Raw genomic sequence first — 17909 nt, 5'->3', positions numbered from 1 at the left:
AATTCTCTCTCAGATGACAAAATGTTCTGCAAAATGAAAACTGACTCTGGTCTACAAGTTATGGCACAGAGCATGGCTGCAAGACAAACTTTTACCCTTACTCACACCTCTGACCCTTCCAGTAACATTTATTGGCCACACACAAACATATTGTGTGATCTCGACCTACCAAAATGAAGCTTAGGAAAAAGCATAAGCAGGGAAAGAAAAGACAATTAGTGAAGCAGCAAATGGGATCTGAGAGAGCAGAGTGTCTTATGCAGCTATTGCTACAAACTCAGTGTGATGGCTCAGAGCTGCGAGCACTAGAAAGGCACAAACCATTACTCTAACTGCAATAGGTAAAACATTGGTACTTGCCAGCTGGAGACATTGCAACCAAACATAGCAGGGGCCATCTTAGTCTGTGTCTCCTTGTTACAGAAACATCTGAGGCAAGAGAGAAGAGCAGTCACACACAATATCCAGCATTAAGTAAAAACAGGTCCTCAGCAGCTCTGGGATGTGCTCAATCAATAGCTGGAAAATACTGTTGGGTTGAACACTGAGTGTAGCAGGTGCACCTAATAAGCAGCTATTAAAATGCCTGTTCCCCCAGTCAATTCCTTACAGATACTCCTTGGGCTACTCCTTGTAGTTTTCAAAAGCTCTGTCACTCAAGGCTTCTGTTGTCTGGCTCTGTTGCCACCACCACAGCAGTCACATGAGCACATGTACCTGTTGTGGGTAATCACTGTGCTTCCTGCAGCACAGCCTTCATCTCTGATGGCTGACAAATGCTGAATGCAGCTTCCTGGCTGGGTCTGGTGCCCTTCTGTGCTCCTCTCCCTCTGCCCTTGCCTTGTTTCAGATCAAACAGGTATAGTTTGTGCTGTTTGCTCAGTCAGCTCACACCTGCCCTGCCAGTCCCTCCTTTTAACTGTGAGTAACAGCTTGGAAGCCCAAAATTGACTGAAAACTCTTTCTAGTCCTGCTTCCTTGCTGGTGTCTGGCTCATGTGTTGAAGTACAGGACATACCACTGGAAAAATCTTTTAGTCGTTTAGATCTGAAGTACAATAAAATTAATTTGACATTAGCCCACTCCACATTACTGCTAAAAGTCCTATGCTGAGAGTCCAAAATATGAGCATATGTAGAAATTGTCTGCCTAAATTCTTTTTAGAAGGCTCAGAGGTGGAAAGCATTATCTGAATAAAGATGCCAGGCAAAGTGAAAGTTTCAAACCCTTATTGTGGATCATACTGCACAGTATCATTCTGCAGGGTTTTTCTTTTAGAGAATGAACTTCAGTCACTGAAAATACACAATGATTTTTCATGAACATCTTAACTTGCCCTCAAATGCTCTATGGCTAAATACAGCTCATGCTTGCATTTGAAAGTCTGTCACAAACTGATTCCCAGACTGTCTGGGAATTCCCAGTTCTGGCTATTTGTACATATGTAAAAATGATCAAAAATACAGAAAGACACAAAAATCTTCAAGACTAGAGTCCTGGAATGCTGCATTAGGTGGATACAAATATAGTTAGGACTCTCATCCTTTGCAGGACAAATCCTGAATTTTCTACATTCAAAGAACTTCAGAAGGCAAATTTATATAACCAAACTCTTCCACTGGCTGTGTTGAGGGGAAGCAGCACAAGCTGTGAGGTGTAGGTGCAGCCCTGTGAGGCTGAGAACCAAAAAGGATGTCAGAGCTAGCGCAGCACATTGATGGAGATGTTGGCTGCATCTCGATACAAGAGTGCTGAGCTTCTGTGGAGAAATTGGCAAAAAAGTTTGTTCTTTGCCAGAACCTCTCTTAGCAGAGTCACCAAAGCCTGTTTCCAAGGCAGAACAGCTTCTCTGGGGCTTGGTAGTATAATTTTGGCAGACAGTCCTTCAAGCTGCTTGAGCAGAGGCTGATATATGTATGTGTTATATTCAGAACCAAAACTAAATTTCTCATCACTGCTTTGCCTTCTGGTTGGAAGTTAACACTATTGCTCAGCAAAGGGCAACATTAAACTGTAATTCCCTTATTTAAAACAATAACAAATGTCTCCTGCATTGAAAACTAATAGGCCCTGTACCCAGATGGTATAAGTTAGCATGGCCGCACTAATGTCTGATTTATAACAACTGAAGATCCAATATACCTCATGATTAAATGCACACTTTACTATCCTGGAAATGTCTTGAGGGCTATGTAATTGTGTAGTAATGAACTAAACTTTTAATTAAGCTCTCATTTTGAATTAGAATCAATAAATCAATAAATAGCCTTCACTTGATTGAGATGATAAATATGCACAGCTGAGACTGCACTCTATGTCCTCCCTAGTTTTCAGGGTCTCTTTTCTCCTCCATATGTCAGAATCTAATGAAGGAGCTCTGAAGTATGGTCCTAATATATTATTGTCGCACATGGTGATAGTACTGGTAGAGTTAGGAGACTGCCAGGTTTTTATTATAAATCCTGTTCCCAAGGTTTTATAGCATGTATGTTTCAAACTGCAGTCAGCAATGTTGTTTTTACGAGCAGCTCTCAGCCCCAGTGTGAATTTTTGTCAAAATAAAATTAAAAATGGATTTGATAGATTCAATCTGTCCATTTTTCAGAAGTTATTTTTGCTAACCTGTGGCATAATATGCCTTGGATTTGAAAAATGCAGTTTCATAGCAAGATTTTCCACATGACTAATTGCTGATTTTTGTTGGAAGGAGAGAAAGGGCAAATAGGTTTGTGTGGTGGCAATGACTTTTCTATTTTAAGACTAGACACAAGACCTTTTTAACCATCCAGTCTGACCCTTTGAATAGCTAGGTGACAGAATTTCATCCAGTAATTAACACATCGGTCCCAGTAACTTGCAGGTTGAATTACAGCAGTTCTTTAGAAAGTTATTACTTCTCACTGTAGGGAATGTTGCAGACAAACTATAATCCAGCATTTGGAATGGCAGAGCTGAAGTTATCACTTCAGACTTGTTCTCTTCATTCTGATTCTCACTCACTGTGTGGTCTTAGGAAAGTAACTTAGTTTTTCTGATTTCTCCATTTTTCCATCTTCTGCAATGAGGAAAATAATATTTAAAGGCCTTAGAGAGGAGGTGGTGAGATGTAATAAATTATTTGAGGAATGCTTTGAACTCTTCAGATGAAAGATGCTATTCTGTGAAAGTGAAGAAAGACACTAGCATATATTCAAATTTCAAAACTGATTACTTTTCAGAATGTGTTGTTTTTTTGCTATTTGTGTCAAACTAACAGCTGCTGCTGAACAAATTGTGTTAGGTGAAAAACTGAATCTCACAGTCCATTTTAGAAAGAAATAGTGGAGAAGTTGGTATGGATACATTCACTCCACTTGTAATACTTTACTAGAAAGGTTGGTTTTCATTATGAACATATTTTGTCTTCATTTTCACTGGATAGAGCATCTTTCAGTGGGACTCTCTCAGGGCTACAATAACTGGCCCTTTCTTGACTGTTTAAATATCTGGTAGCAAATTGGGTTCTTGAGAACAATTAAAATTATTGGGGCAATTTGCACTTTGAACTCTCACTGTGGCTGGACACTCAAAAAATAGAGGGTTTCATCTTCAAGAGTTTAATAATAATGCTTGGCACTGGCATAAAGAATAATTCACACCATTATACCGGAAAAAAATCCAGCTTCGTTAAATTGGAATATCCGTTACTTTTTTCAGAGTGACTGTTACAAGTAAGTTCCACTAATAGTCCTTACTATTAGGGTCTGTATTTGCCCTGATAAACACACCTGTTTCAAAATGTGTCCCTTGGCACTTAGGCCAGTCATGCAGGGTGATCTGCACACACACACTGGGTATTGTGCTGCTCTAAATTGGCTCCTCCATGTCCTCAAGAGATTATTTATTATTTTATCACAGCTTTCTAATTCAAAATTTTCAAAAAACAAAGGAAAAAAAGTAGGGCAGTTATGGGGTTTTGCCCCTCTTGTTGGGCCTCAAGGGGCTCCCCTGATGGGGGAGACCCTCCTGTAACAGTTCTGTGCCAGGATGGAGAGATGCATGGGACTTTTTCAGTCTTCAGGTCATTGTTTATTGTTATCTTATCAAAAATTCTGGCACGCCATCTGTACCAGACTTAGTGCACAGAAAAACACCACAAAATGGCTACAAGATGTATAGTTTCAAGATCTTTTCAAGATGTTTCATCCAATTAACTCTTAAAACATACTTTATTTCCACCTTTCTGCCAATAACTTATCCCTTGTCTGTCCACATAACCTCTTCACTGCAGCTTTCGTTATCCAATCATCCCGTGCCACCAACACTGCAGAAAATGGAGCTGATGAAGAAGAAGGAGCCCGAGACAATGCCCGAAATCCTCCATCTTGCTTCCTCTCTACTTCCATACTAGAAAACCCCAAAATCTAAATTTCTTACCCTGTGACAAACTACACTATTCTGTGTTATTTATTTCACACTCTTGTAGACTCTAGTCTATCCCAAAGTCTCAGAAGCCCTCTGCATAGGCAGAGGTCAAAGGCAGTGCTTCTCTGGGGGTCAGGACCCCTCAGAACAGACAGAAAAACATTCCCTGTGCACTAGGTTCCCACAGGCAGTAGAGAGGGTAAGGTCCACAGTCCATAGTACTGCAAGGTTTTCAGCCAAGTAAAATTCACTGACAGACCATTGCGATGGATCCCCAGGGATATGTGCTGGGGACATCAGCTTCTGACCCTTCACTATTCACTAGGACATCTCCTGTGCAAGACACCACAAATGCAGCATGATGGCTCTAGGAACAGGATCTCAGTGGAAGAGAGATGAGGATTGCACAGGAGCAGTCATTGCTGCAGATCAATGACAGCTACATACAGTGACTTTCTTGCAAGACTCAAGATGTAGGGGGAAGACTCACAAAATAATGATAAAATTTCAGATATATGGAAGTGGTGGGTCTGGATTAATGGAACTATGTAGCTGGTCTTAACTTGTTTCCCAAGGTCTGTACAGCCAAGTCCTTTAGAAATACAGGAAATACAGAAATACAGTTGTATGTTAAGAACCTGTGTTCTTTGCCTCTCTGTTTTTTCCACTCCAATTGAATTAGGAGTTCAGTACCAGATGAGGGTTCTCAAAGCCTTGTTAAACCAAATTTCTCAAAAGAGAAATTTCTGTGATGGTTTGGGAGGTTTCAGATTCTGAATCCTTGCCACAGAGAAGAATAAATGCTTATATGAAACTCAGCAGGATGGTTTTTGGTTGGCTTTGTTAGCTTCAACTACACAAAAACAACAGACAATATTTTTTTGCTCACACACAGTTTCAATGTTATTTAGCTGTTTAACTGGGGACCAAAAAACAGTGGGGACCAAAGAAGAGTTGGGAAACAACTTCTAAAGAGTCCACATTAGCAAGTAAAAGTTCTCAAGCTGGGGATAGTTTCGATTCAAGACCGGATAAACAAAAGATTAAACAACCTACACACTGTGATTTCAGTAACCACTTAGACACAACATACCAAATTAATTCCTCATTTATGGTATTACAGTGGGGTTGCACCAAGTTATGAATTTAGCATGCTGACCCTGTTTAGTGAGAGATGAAGAGATGTACAACTAAGCATCACAAAAACGCTACAATGTCATTTCACAGAATGCTTTCCTTTCCCTTCAGACATCAATGGTGACCAGAAGTAGTTGGAGCAGAGCTGGTCAGCAAAGGCTTCCAGTAGAAAAATACTGAGGAAGAAGAACCACAAGCCATTGCTCTAAGTGAACAACACTGTTTTGTCATGTTTTGTCATGTTTGAGTATTTACACTCCAGATTAGTTCTGAGTGTTAAAAATTTACTAGAAGCGTGTTCCTCTGTGAGTTGAAGCTAACCTTTGTCACTGATAAAGAGGATAAATTGCCATGTAATACTTCACTGCTCACTATTGAGCCAACATTATTTTCCCTTTGTCTCTAGAGCTGAAGAGTTTGTGAACAGGGTGGTACAGGCTATGCTGTTGAGATAGAATGCTGAAAACAGAAACCATATGAAAACAAACTGCTGGCTTCTATCTATTATTGCTGGGATTTATTTTCTTTTCTTCATGTATTCAGGCTTGTGGGCAGGTGTCCCACAAGCTTTGTCCCAGGTGTCCCAGGTGTCCCAAAAAGCTTTGGACTAATGCTAGCTCCCCTTCAATGAGGAATAGGTTCTTTTCCTCGTTTACCAATATGCTGCATCAGATGGCCAGAAGTGGGAATCTACCGGCAGATGTACAGGATTAGACACAAAGAAATACAGGAACATAACTGGACAGCTAACAAAACATGATAGCACAGACAAAATTAACTTGATTCTTGACAGTATTTATTCCACTGCCACAGTGCTACTAATCTCAACAGAATTAGAAGCTCTCAACAGAATTAAAAGCATTTTGTAAATGATGTGCGGCACAGATCTCTGCATATGGATAGTCAGCTTTCCACCAGTGTAAACCACCCATGTAGACCAGCCACCATGAACAACTCAGGTGTTTACAGGGGTTAGCCTATCATGCAGATTAAGTCTGAGTCAAAGCAGCCAAGTGTTTTGATCCTCTGGCAGAGTGCAGAGCAGATGGAATATTAATCCTCTGAAACATCCTACCATGCAATTTATAACAATCAGGGGAGTGATTAGAAAAACCCAGGACAATATTATGGAAAATGGGCCATTTTAATAGTCTGGCTTTGGCAGACTTGGAGAAATGGACAAGAGATTCCAGACATATTTGAAGACTTCGAAGACACCAAGGAAATAATCCATTTAATTCAATAAAAGCCCAGTCTGGAATTGTCTCACTTGCAGCTTGCTTGACATTTGCTGAAATTTTTGGTGCCAGTATAATAAAATTGCTCTCTCAGTATAATTAACTCACTAACACATTATTGAATTAGACATTAAGTGTGTGTCTAAACTTTTTGTCTCAAAACCAAGAACATGAAATATTTTAAACTTAATGAGACATGAGAATTGACTAGTGACATTTGAATGCAGGGACTGGTCCGGACTCTGCCTTTCAAGAGACTCTGCCATGGGCTCCTACTGTATTTTGTGCCATTTCAAAAGTGTGCTTTAAAAAATGTTCTGGTTTAGGCTGGGATAGACATAATTTTCTTCTTAGTTGCTGGTACAGTGCTATGTTTTCAGTTTAGGATGAGAATAGTGTTGATAACACACTGATGTTTTAGTTGTTGCTGAGCAGGGCTTACACTAAATCAAGGATTTTTTAGCTTCTCCTGCCCTGCCAGGAAGCAAGGCTCGGGAAGCACAAGAAACTGGGAGTGAACACAGCCAGGACAGCTGACCCTAACTGGCCAAAGGAATATTCTAGACCATATGGCCTCAAGCTGAACAATAAAACTGGGGGAGTTAGCTGGAATGTGGGAACCTGCTTCTCAGGGATTGGCTGGGCCTAAGTCAGCAGGTAGTGAGCAATTACACTGTGCATCACTTGTCTTGCATGTTCTCTTATCTTCATTTTTTTCGTTCCTCTTCTGTTCTATTAACCTGTCTTTATGGCAGTCCATGAGTTTACCTTTTTTCTGATTTTCTCCCACCAACAGTGGAGGATAAAGAGGGAACAGCTGTGCTGCATTTAGCTGCCGGCTGGATGAAACCACCACAAAAAAACAATTCACAGTGGGTTTTGTTGGTTTTTTGTTTTTTCAGATGGACTGCTATGGACATATTGTGACACTTCTATCCAATGGAGCCTTGTTAGCTACATTGTAAATCACATCAACAGAGAAGCAGATGGCCTGGGGGTGCATGTCACTGAGCACACACTGCAGCTCCCTATGCAATGGCTGAGCCATAACCCAGTGCTAAGCCATCAAACCACTATTTATAACCTTATTTGTCTCCCTAGACCAATGAGAATAACCCAACCTCATGTTGGGGCTGATGGAATGTATCCTCTGACTGGACACTGAAAGGCAGTGACACATCTTGTTCAACAGTCACCACCTGCCAGAATTTCTCAAGAAGCAGGAAAGGTCCATAGTCAATAAGCCTCAAGAGCCTAGCATCTAACACAAGCACAAAGCCAAGTGGGACACTCCCCTCTCACCTGCTCAAGGAACAGAGGCTGTCAGTGCACTGCAGCTTGTCCATGAGCTGCATCCTGGTACAGCCAGATAGTGTTGTGCAAAACAGGGACTGCATAGAAGAACTGGACTGGTTTTGTGTGATTTAACTCTCTTGCATTTGTTCCCCAGGTCATCTGCTTGCAAATTGGTCTCTTACTTCATCAGTGAAATTGAAAGGCAAATCAAGATTAGTAAAGAAATCATTGAACCTGAAAAGGATAGCATCAGGGCTATGTGGCATTTCAAGTAAAAGGAATATATTGAATAAAGATTAAAGAATAATTGGTTAAAGGACAAAAAGGAAGGATACTATTTTATTTTACTAAAAGCACTCCTGACAGAGGATGGATGGATTCACTTTTACTTTGAAACACCATCCAGTTCTTGAAATGTCAACAGAAAATAATTCAGGAACTACAAATGTGGTCAAATTTCAAACAAAAGATGCAATTTCAAGTCATGAAGCAACAGATTTCAGTGGCATGACACATCCTTCAATTGGTCTGCAGATTGTGCCACACAGCTGCAAACAAACTTTGTGGGTGGTAACACAAAGGAGGCATAGAGATTCTCTGGATATATTACAGTATTATGGCACGATTCTGTTTATTAAGTCAATCTTTTATTCTCTGCTTTAAAATGTCTACAGTTATTTTCCCTCTTCCATTCTCTGCCAATTCAGTTGTACAAATGGAATATTTGCATGAGTCTGACCCAGACCTGTAAGGCTGAATCTCAGCTCTCTCCTGGGGGGGTGATACAGGACACTGCATGGCTGCAGCACTTGCCCCTTCCTGATTTTGATCTGTGTGCCCAGGTGTTGGTAGTAGAAGGAGGGCTACAGGGGTGGCTTCTGTGACAATCTCCCAGAAGCATCCCCCATTTCCCACTGAGCCAATGCCAGCCCAGGCTCCAGGACAGACCTGCCACTGGTCAAGGTCAAGCCTAGCAGAGAAGGTGGTGACACCTAGGGGATAATGGATTTAAGAACAAAAAAAAGGTTTTGCGCAGCTGTAATTTGGTACAGAGAAGAGAGGGATGAGAACACATGGGAGGAACAACTCTGCAAACACCCAGGGTAGGTCAGGAGGGGCAGCTCCAGGCTCCAGAGCTGGGATTCCCCTGAGATTCCATGGTGCAGCCCACAGAGAGGTGGCTGAGCCCCTGGAGGGCAGGAGGTACAGAGATCCACCCTGTGCTGGAGCAGGGTCCTGGTAGAATCTGTGAAGACAGGATCCCAGGATGGAGCAGGTTTGCTCCCACTCTGGAGCAGCCTGTTCCTGAAAGACTGACCCTGTGGAAGGGACCCACTCTGGAGCAGTTTGTGAAGAACTGTAGGGAAGGACTCGTGTTGGAGAAGTTGCCGGAACACTGCCTCCTGTGGGAGGGATCCACTCTGGAGTGGGTAGAGAGTGTGAGTAGCCCTTCCCCTGAGGAGGAAGGAGCAGCAGAAATAATGTGAGACTAACTCACCACAACCCCCATTCCTGGTTCCCCTGCACTACTGCAGGGAAAGAGGTAGAAAATTTGTGAATAAAATTAAGCCCAGGAAGAAGGGAAGGGTGGAGGAAGGGGTTTTAAGATTTGGTTTTATTTCTCATTATCCTGCTCTGATCTGATTTGTAATAAATTCAATTAAGTTCTCTGAGTCTGTTTCGCCCCATGCCAGTAAATAGCAAGTGATCTCTTGCTGTCCTTATCTCAACCCAGAAGCCTTTAATTATATTTTCTTTCCCCTGCCCATTTGAGTGAGGAGGGCAGTGATAGAGCAGCTTTGGTGGGCACCTGGGTCAACCCACCACACCTCCCTACCCAGCCTGCAGGGCTCCTGGGAAGTGCCCAGAACAAGAGGGCTATGCACTGGTATATCCCACTCCTACCATCTTCTAGCTGCTTCTATGCAAAGAAAATAGGGGGTTCGCTGGGTGTTGAACAAGATCTCATGGGTTTTTGTCCCTGGGAATGCTTCTGTCATTGGAAGGAGGTTGGCAAAAAGCTCCAGCAGTACTGTCTTGTTAGCAGGAGCAAAAGTCTATCCTACAGGAGCAACTTCCCCCTACTTACAGAAATTGCAGCCCCTTAGGTGTGCTTGTCCATATACAAGAGCAGTGATACTTATTTGCTTGTCCTGTCTTTTTCCTTCTTACATACTACCATGTGCTGTTTGTAATTTCAGCTTGTATCCTAAAGCATTCCACGGAGGCATCACTCACTACCTTTTCAGGATACGTTCATTTAAGTCACTGATAATGAGATTTTTTTAAATGTTTTTTGCAGTCACATGTTGCTCACGTAAGGTTTGTGCAGGTTTTGTTTGTTTTTTGTTTTTTGTTTTTTTTTTTGGTCATAATTCTCACAGGAAAATGAAACCATTTAAAAACAGAATAATAGAACGTTGCTGATTGAAGTTTGTTGCTGACCTGCTGTGGGGTGAGTAATTGCTCACTAATTAAAGCTCCAAAAACCATTTTATGCTTTTCAGTCCTTCACTAGCACTGGTACAGCATTGCTTCCTGCTCCAACACTCATGCAGAGGTGATAATTATTTGCAGGGCTGCTTTCTAGCTCTGCAGACAAGAGGTGCTAGTTTTAAAAAAGTGCATCTCAAACACCAGGCATGTCTTAGAAAGGCAGTAAATGAATTATCAAAATCCATGTCAACATCTGGATTGATTCAGGATTATTTCTGGTTATACATGCCAGAGAATTGCTGGGTTCTAAAAACAATTGAATCTAAATTGGTTATCCTAAGGAAAGACAAGGAAAAAACCCAAACACTTTACACATATGTGCTTTTATAGTCCTGGTCTTTACACTGCCAATACAAATAAAAATATTTGAAACAGAGATGGCTGTTGTTGGTAGCCTCCAATATTTAGGATCAATATAACAACAAAGAGTGTATAATGCCACTTTGGGTGAATCATTCTACTTGATGTGGTCAAAAGCCACATCTTTCTGTAAGTAAAATAACTCAATTGTTAGTTGTATAGGTCTAGGACATCCTGCCTCGATCTGTATCTAATATTGATATATTTGACAGAATTATGGAATAATACAAAAAAACCTACCTGGTTTTTACTCATTCTGTCAAGCTCTGACAGCTGTGTCAGCCTCAGGAGACCACTGAGTCCATTTGGCATAAGGCATGGAGCATTGCAATGAATTATTTGGGGCTCAGCTGCAGAGCTGGGGAGTCTTCCCACTTTCAGGAATATAGGATACAGCAGCTCCATGGGAGCTGGGGGTAGGACACCTTCAGGGTGACCAATGCAAACATTGTCTATTTGTCTCTCTTTAGTTTTCAAACCACTGATAGAAAAAATTGATAATGTTTTTTGACCAAGTCAACAATACTGAGTGATGTGAAGCACTCCAAAAGGCAAAGGCCAAAATCAGTGAATATTTGATCAGGCTGCAGATTCTTGCTGCTCAAGTTAAGGGCATGCATTCACTCTCATCTCTTTCTTCCTCACCACCCACAAAGGGCAGTTACAACAAATTAGTAGGAGACACACTTGTTATAGATATGTCAAAATTCATATGTGGATAAAATAGGATTACTGAATGAAATGTCATTATAAGTCTAGTAGTTATGAATGCACTAACATATAGTTCTGTTATGGAAACTTAGATCTGTTATAAGAATATTAAGGGTTTTACAACTGCATATGAAAAACTACTGAAGGAAACATGTCCAGTCTAGTTACCAAAGCTAAAAGAATAGAGTTTACACAGTTGCTCTCAGGGGTTGGGAAACCAGTTGTCTTACACATACCACACGTAGTTCTGCTACATTTACACTTGAAGAAGAGGAAAGCAGCACAGGAACTGGGAAATCTTAACTAAGTCAGGAGTAAGCTATCAGTGGCACACCTGGCCACAGATAGCTAGAGAGCATATTTTATGATAATTCACTTAGTCTATAGTCTGTTTCTGGGAAATCCACTAACATGTAAAGGACTACCAGTAAAGGACTGTTTAACTTGTATAACTTCCCCGACTGGGTTTGTGTATTGTAAACGCGATCCTTAAGGACTCCTCTAGCAGAAGACAAGAAACCTATGAATTATTCCCAAGACGTTGGGAACTGGACTGTCTTCCATCTGATAGTGTTATCCCTAGACCGGAGAAGCTTTGGAAACTCATTCGATTATGAAAAGGACAAAGGACTTCCTCACCTCTGGCGAGGAAAAAGAGTATAAAAACTGGACTCAGACATGGCCATGGTGTGCCAATACCTCTCTGATGCAACAGAGGCTCAGAGCTGCGTATGTGTGTCACCCAGAGCCAAAGTCCCGGGCTTGACTCTGTCTGTTTCACTTTGTGGCTGGCTTAAATTATTGTGAATTCTAATGCGAAATAAATTTTATACTTTATTATTTTATAATAATTCAACTCTTGCAAATTATTGATCCGGCTTAATTGGCAATTATGTTTATAACACACTGATAGAGTAGAACAGAGGAAAAGGAGTTTAAAAAAAAGTCCTTTTTGCCTCAGTAAGATGGACTTTAGCTAGGACTGGTGATCTCACTGGAATACTCCAGCCAGTCTCAAGAGGGTGACATACAAGACCACATTGAGCTAAAGCAGAAATTGAGAGAGAGCCTTCAGATAAGAATGGCACAAATATTTTGTACTGTCACTTTACTCATCTTCTTAAACCTATTTGTAGAGATATCAGTGCATGTTACCTTGCTCCTGCAGCCACCCTTGTGATGCTGCAGTCAGACAAGTTGTTACTTCTTCACTGGGTTGTCTCATTGAGGCTGCATAAATTGATATTTTTTTCCTCAGCTACTTGAAAACCACCATTCTTTTTAATAATGTGGAACACTTTGTATTCATTTGACACGGTGTAAGTTACAGGTACTAGAATGCAAGGAAATTGCCCTGAACAATTAAGAAATGTCATTCAGCTGAGAACAAATTTAGGATTGGTCTTAATCTCTGAAAGTTACTACCAGTACTAAACTTGCAAAAAGCGCAGGCTAGCAGAAAGCAGCAGAGTACAGCAGTAAATCTGCAAAGCCATTACTCTTCTAGACAGCTGTTACAAATACAGCAGAAACTTATGGATCTACATAATCTCAAATGTAAAAAGTCATACCTTTCATTCAGAGGAGTGCTTTACTACCATTAATTAAACCTCATTACACTGCAGGGAGTTAGTCAAATGCTAACGCCAGTTTGGCACATGTGTAAATTAGCCTATTTGTCATTCAGTATTTGAATATACTTGATCACATCCAAGGGAAACTGAACTGGAACCTTTTCATCTATTGATTTTCCTATGCTAGAGGATATGTATGAGACCTCAAGAGATTTGGAGAAGGAATGTTCTGTTTTAAAATGAAATTATTTGGAATAATAGAGCCTTGTTAATTTACTACCTTTCCACAACAAAATTTAAAATAAATATTCTCCTTCTACTGTATCTAACACTTCAGAAAAAAAATATACAAGTTGAGGAAGGTATGAAATAAGTTACTATTTTTCTGTTTTATTTGCCTACTCAACATTTTCAAGGGTCCTTTTTCTGCAGAGATAATTGAAGATAAGTGTGACTAAATTATCAACCTATTTTCAAGTCAACTCATTCCTAAAAACAAGGAAGCAGCACTAGGGGCACAACACCACATGACTTATGATTTCCAAGGAGGAGGGGAAGGCAGATGAGAAGTAAGCAAATTCCTAATTTTCAGGAAATTTAGAAAACCTTAGGTCCATTTGCTCCAGATGACAAATTTAGTTAATGCTGTAAGCTTTAAAATTTGAGGCACATTGAAAGAATACATGGAATAAAATACTTGGTGTTGTGAAGACTCAGTAGCACACTTGGTAAAGGGTAATTTAAGATGTCTGGCCTCTGAAGTCTATTGACACTTGAAAGGACTGGTTGTATCTCTAGCATATGGCACTTTTCAGAAGTGTTATGGAAGGCCTGACCTTGTAATTTGGTAGGCAGGAAAGCAGCTGAAGCTGAGTGGTCTTAAAGCTTTCAGCTCTCTGCCCACTTCCCATCTGTTTCAAAAATCAGGGCCCAGCAGAAAATACATTGCAGAATAATCACATAACTGGTCACACAAACTTACATTGTGTCTCCCCATTGAGCTGTACCCTATATTGGTTGTAAAACCTTTGGAAAACATAGCAGATGCTGAACAGGTAACTGAAAGGGACAATGTTATGACCTGGCAAAGCTGTAGAAGCCTGAGTATGATTGCTACTAACATTACAGCTGTACAACTTACTAAGCCAGGGGTAATCAGATCTCCTCCTACAGGCAGAAAGCTGAGTCCTGCACCACAGAGAGATGCTTACCTCAGTTCTCTCCATCTTTAATTAGCCATGCTTTGGCTACACAAACTCATCCAACTTCCTTTGAAGCATCGTGTCCTGACAGCTGCTAGAAACAGGATATCTGACCTGATAGGTATAGCAAATCCTAAATTCCTGGAAAGAGTCTCCTTTGAGTGTACTCTTTGGTATTTCCTTTCCTATGGAAATGGGCAGAACTGTCAGCCTCCTTGGAAACTGCAATTAATCCAAGGTTAGGAGCTCACTGCTGCAACAAAGATGCAGACAAAATTGGTTTTTTTCTCTCAGCATGTCTACTATGCAAACATTCTGGTCAAGCCACATTCAGTAGGTTCAGCTTTGAGCTTGAAGCCAGGTGCTGGAGCTGTGTTCCAAGGCTGTGCTCCTGCTGTCCGTGATCCTGCTAAAAAGTACTGTGCTAAATAAATATCTGATATATCTGGGACTTATTCCCTGAAAGGATCACAAAGTGTTTTGGATGCTATATATAGGAATCACTTCATCCACCACGAAAATATGGTTACATATGAAGTGAAAGGGAGGGCAGAGAACAGAAACACTGCAGCTATAATGTGAAAAATAGATCAGCTAATTTTAAAGGCAGATGAATTTCTTGAGCCTGAATCAGAGCCTTTGAATCTATTTAACAGAAAACATCAGAAAAATCTTCATTGATGCCCTGTTGTCAGGTTCTTAGCTCCCCATTACTGCTGAAACACAGTAGACCTATGTTTCTGTGGCCCTACTTGAATTCAGGTTCTGATGCACATTTGCTCTTTAATCTTAATATGATTATTTTAAATGTAATTGTGAATACCAGGACGACCTGCCACAACGATACCAATACCAAACACTAGAGAAAAAAAAAGCAGCAGAGAAGGAAAGACTGTTAATAAATTACCTGACAACAGCCATCCCTGTAGTTCACCGGAACAGTCACTAATGCGTTCACCCTCCCAGCAATCCTGCAAAATAGAGATCATCAGTTACACTGAAGAGGAACCAAAGGCTCAGAAAGACTCACAGCCTTCATGCCCAGCAGCTGTTCTTCCTCTTAGATCACAGTATCAAAGTCCCATCAATGCCTCTAGGCAGAGGCTAAGGATCATCCTGTCTCCCTAGGGACTGGAGAGGCCCCACAAGAGTCTGGGACCTAAAGCACTCCCAGGGTCGTGGACCAGGACTGACAGTTTGGTGGCTTCTTTCAGCTGTTCCTGTGGAAATCAAGTGTATTCTGGGGTATTTTCCTGACTACTACTAGGCTGTGCCCAATCTTTCAGTTTGTGTTTATCACTGACCATGGACCTGGAGCTTTCCTTTTGGCTCTTCCCTAATGCCACACCATCCATCTCCCCCCCGGGCCTCTAGCCCTGCCCTTTGGCTCAGGGTAGCAGCTTACACTGTGAATGAGGCACGTCCAAAGCAGAGAGAGCGATGTTAGAGCTGGAGAAGGAACCCAGTGTCTCACCAGAGCCTGACATTACCAGTTATTCAAATTGTATCATCCATCTTCTACCTATAACCAGGTTCCAGAGGGACTACACAGCTCATAACTCTGGTAGCTAGTTCTGGAGTTTTTCACCTCGAGGTTACAGGTTCAGTCTCCCTTGGTTATGATTGTAAGCCACTCTTTGGTGCTTTCCCTGACTTATGTGTGCTCATTGCAAGGCAGTTACCTCTACCTCTCTCTACCTCTCACCTGTTTCACCAGATTTTTTTTTTTAATGGAACCCATTGTTTGTGTGGATCAATGAAAAAGGGTATGAAGAAAATATCTGCACATGGTAAAACCACACTAGAATTTTTAAGGCTTTTGCTTTCAACAGAATTTTGAGGGACACAAAAATACAAAATATTCTTCTTCCTTTTTCCTAAGTAGACAGGGGTTGAACAAACCAAATCTAGCACTGTGCTGCAAAGAAATGACCATGAGGTGAGCAAGATCCAGTCTCCTGGAGATAGCCAAAAAAAGATGTCAAGTCAGTGAACCTGTGAGAATAGTCTAAAACCCCCAGTCTCACCAGGAACATAGAATTTGCCACCCTGGATCAATTAAGAGACTCCTCATGAGAGCAGTATTTTTGCAAATACATGGAGTAAAGGAGCTGAGAAAGCTTATTTGGGATGTCTCCTGTGAAGTGAAATTCAGGGGCAGACTGATATCTATTTCAGGACAGTATGAAAGAAAGTGTGCAGCTCCTAGTAGTGAGACACCTCTTCTGTAGATAAAGCTAACAGTTAGAAATTATGAATTTGCTTGCATTCAAAAAACCCCCAAACAAACAAACAACAAAAAACCACCAACCAACCAACCAAAACAATCCCCCAAAAATGAACACTCCCCCCCGTCCAAAACAATAAAAAAAATCTCCATCCCCCAGAACCAATCAATGTGAAAATCAATATTTTCTCTGAAGGGCACATTTAAATTCAACCAGTTATGACTGAAACAAATACATAATTTAAATATTCCTGGCTTGTCCATTCTGATTTAAAACATTTCTGACTCTCTTTCCTAGCAAGCTACTGTAAACATATAGGCAGCTCAGAAAAGTTGCATGTAGCTGAATTTAGTGAAGATATGAAGTTCTGGTATTTGAAATTTTTTTCCAAAGTTCAGCTTTCAGGATCATGCAAGCATGCAAAGAAATCTCAACGTCCATTTAGAAAAAGGGAAAAAGCAAAATTTTTTAGCCTCTGTGGTTGCAAAGAAAGATTTTGAAAATAGAGTTCATAAAGTCTCACAAGGCAGAAGACAATCAAAAAAACCTATTTGTATTATTTTAAAACTTTCACCTTTTTTAAGCCAATAATCTAATTAGTGGGGAGGGTGAAAGTCTGCTCCATGATATTTGAATGCCTGGTTTGGAAATACTGGACTTTATAGTATTATTTTCTACTTATTTCATATTTTTAATATTGAGTACAAAAATTCCGAATTTCAGTGGAGTAGAATGCTTTCTTCTCCTGAGGTGATAAACCCCTGAAAATAATGGAAATACTGACAGAATGTATCTACACTGTCTCAAAAGAGTCACCCTGATTTAGTTTCTAATTTAAAGCATCTTTCTTTCAAAATTGGCTCTTATATAACTTGTAAATAATTTTGGTGGCAGCTCAAAGGGAAATAAGGGGAATGTTGATCTTGGCAAGAAAAAATGAACTTTCATCTGAACTTCAAATTCTTAAAACCTCTTAATCCAAACAATATATATGCTGGGTCAAAGACGTCTTTAAAAGAAGAAGAAAAAGCAAGTTTGTTAGAAGAATGAGCAAGTTTAAAGTTGCAAAGAAATTGTCAGGTATTCTGCTGCCTCCCTGTGGAAGCTGGGATGCTTTAATTAGAATTCCTTTTGAAACCAGAATCGAGTGCAACAGCATTTTTAGTTCAAACTAATTTGCAAGAGTATTTCTAATTATCTGCTGGATTTAAAAGCACAAACAATGCACGAGACCTAAACATATGATGCTGTTGAAGGACATGG

This window comes from Motacilla alba, chromosome 1A (assembly GCF_015832195.1).
Source record: "Motacilla alba alba isolate MOTALB_02 chromosome 1A, Motacilla_alba_V1.0_pri, whole genome shotgun sequence".
Lineage (NCBI taxonomy): Eukaryota > Metazoa > Chordata > Aves > Passeriformes > Motacillidae > Motacilla > Motacilla alba.
This window is presented reverse-complemented; position numbering follows the sequence as displayed.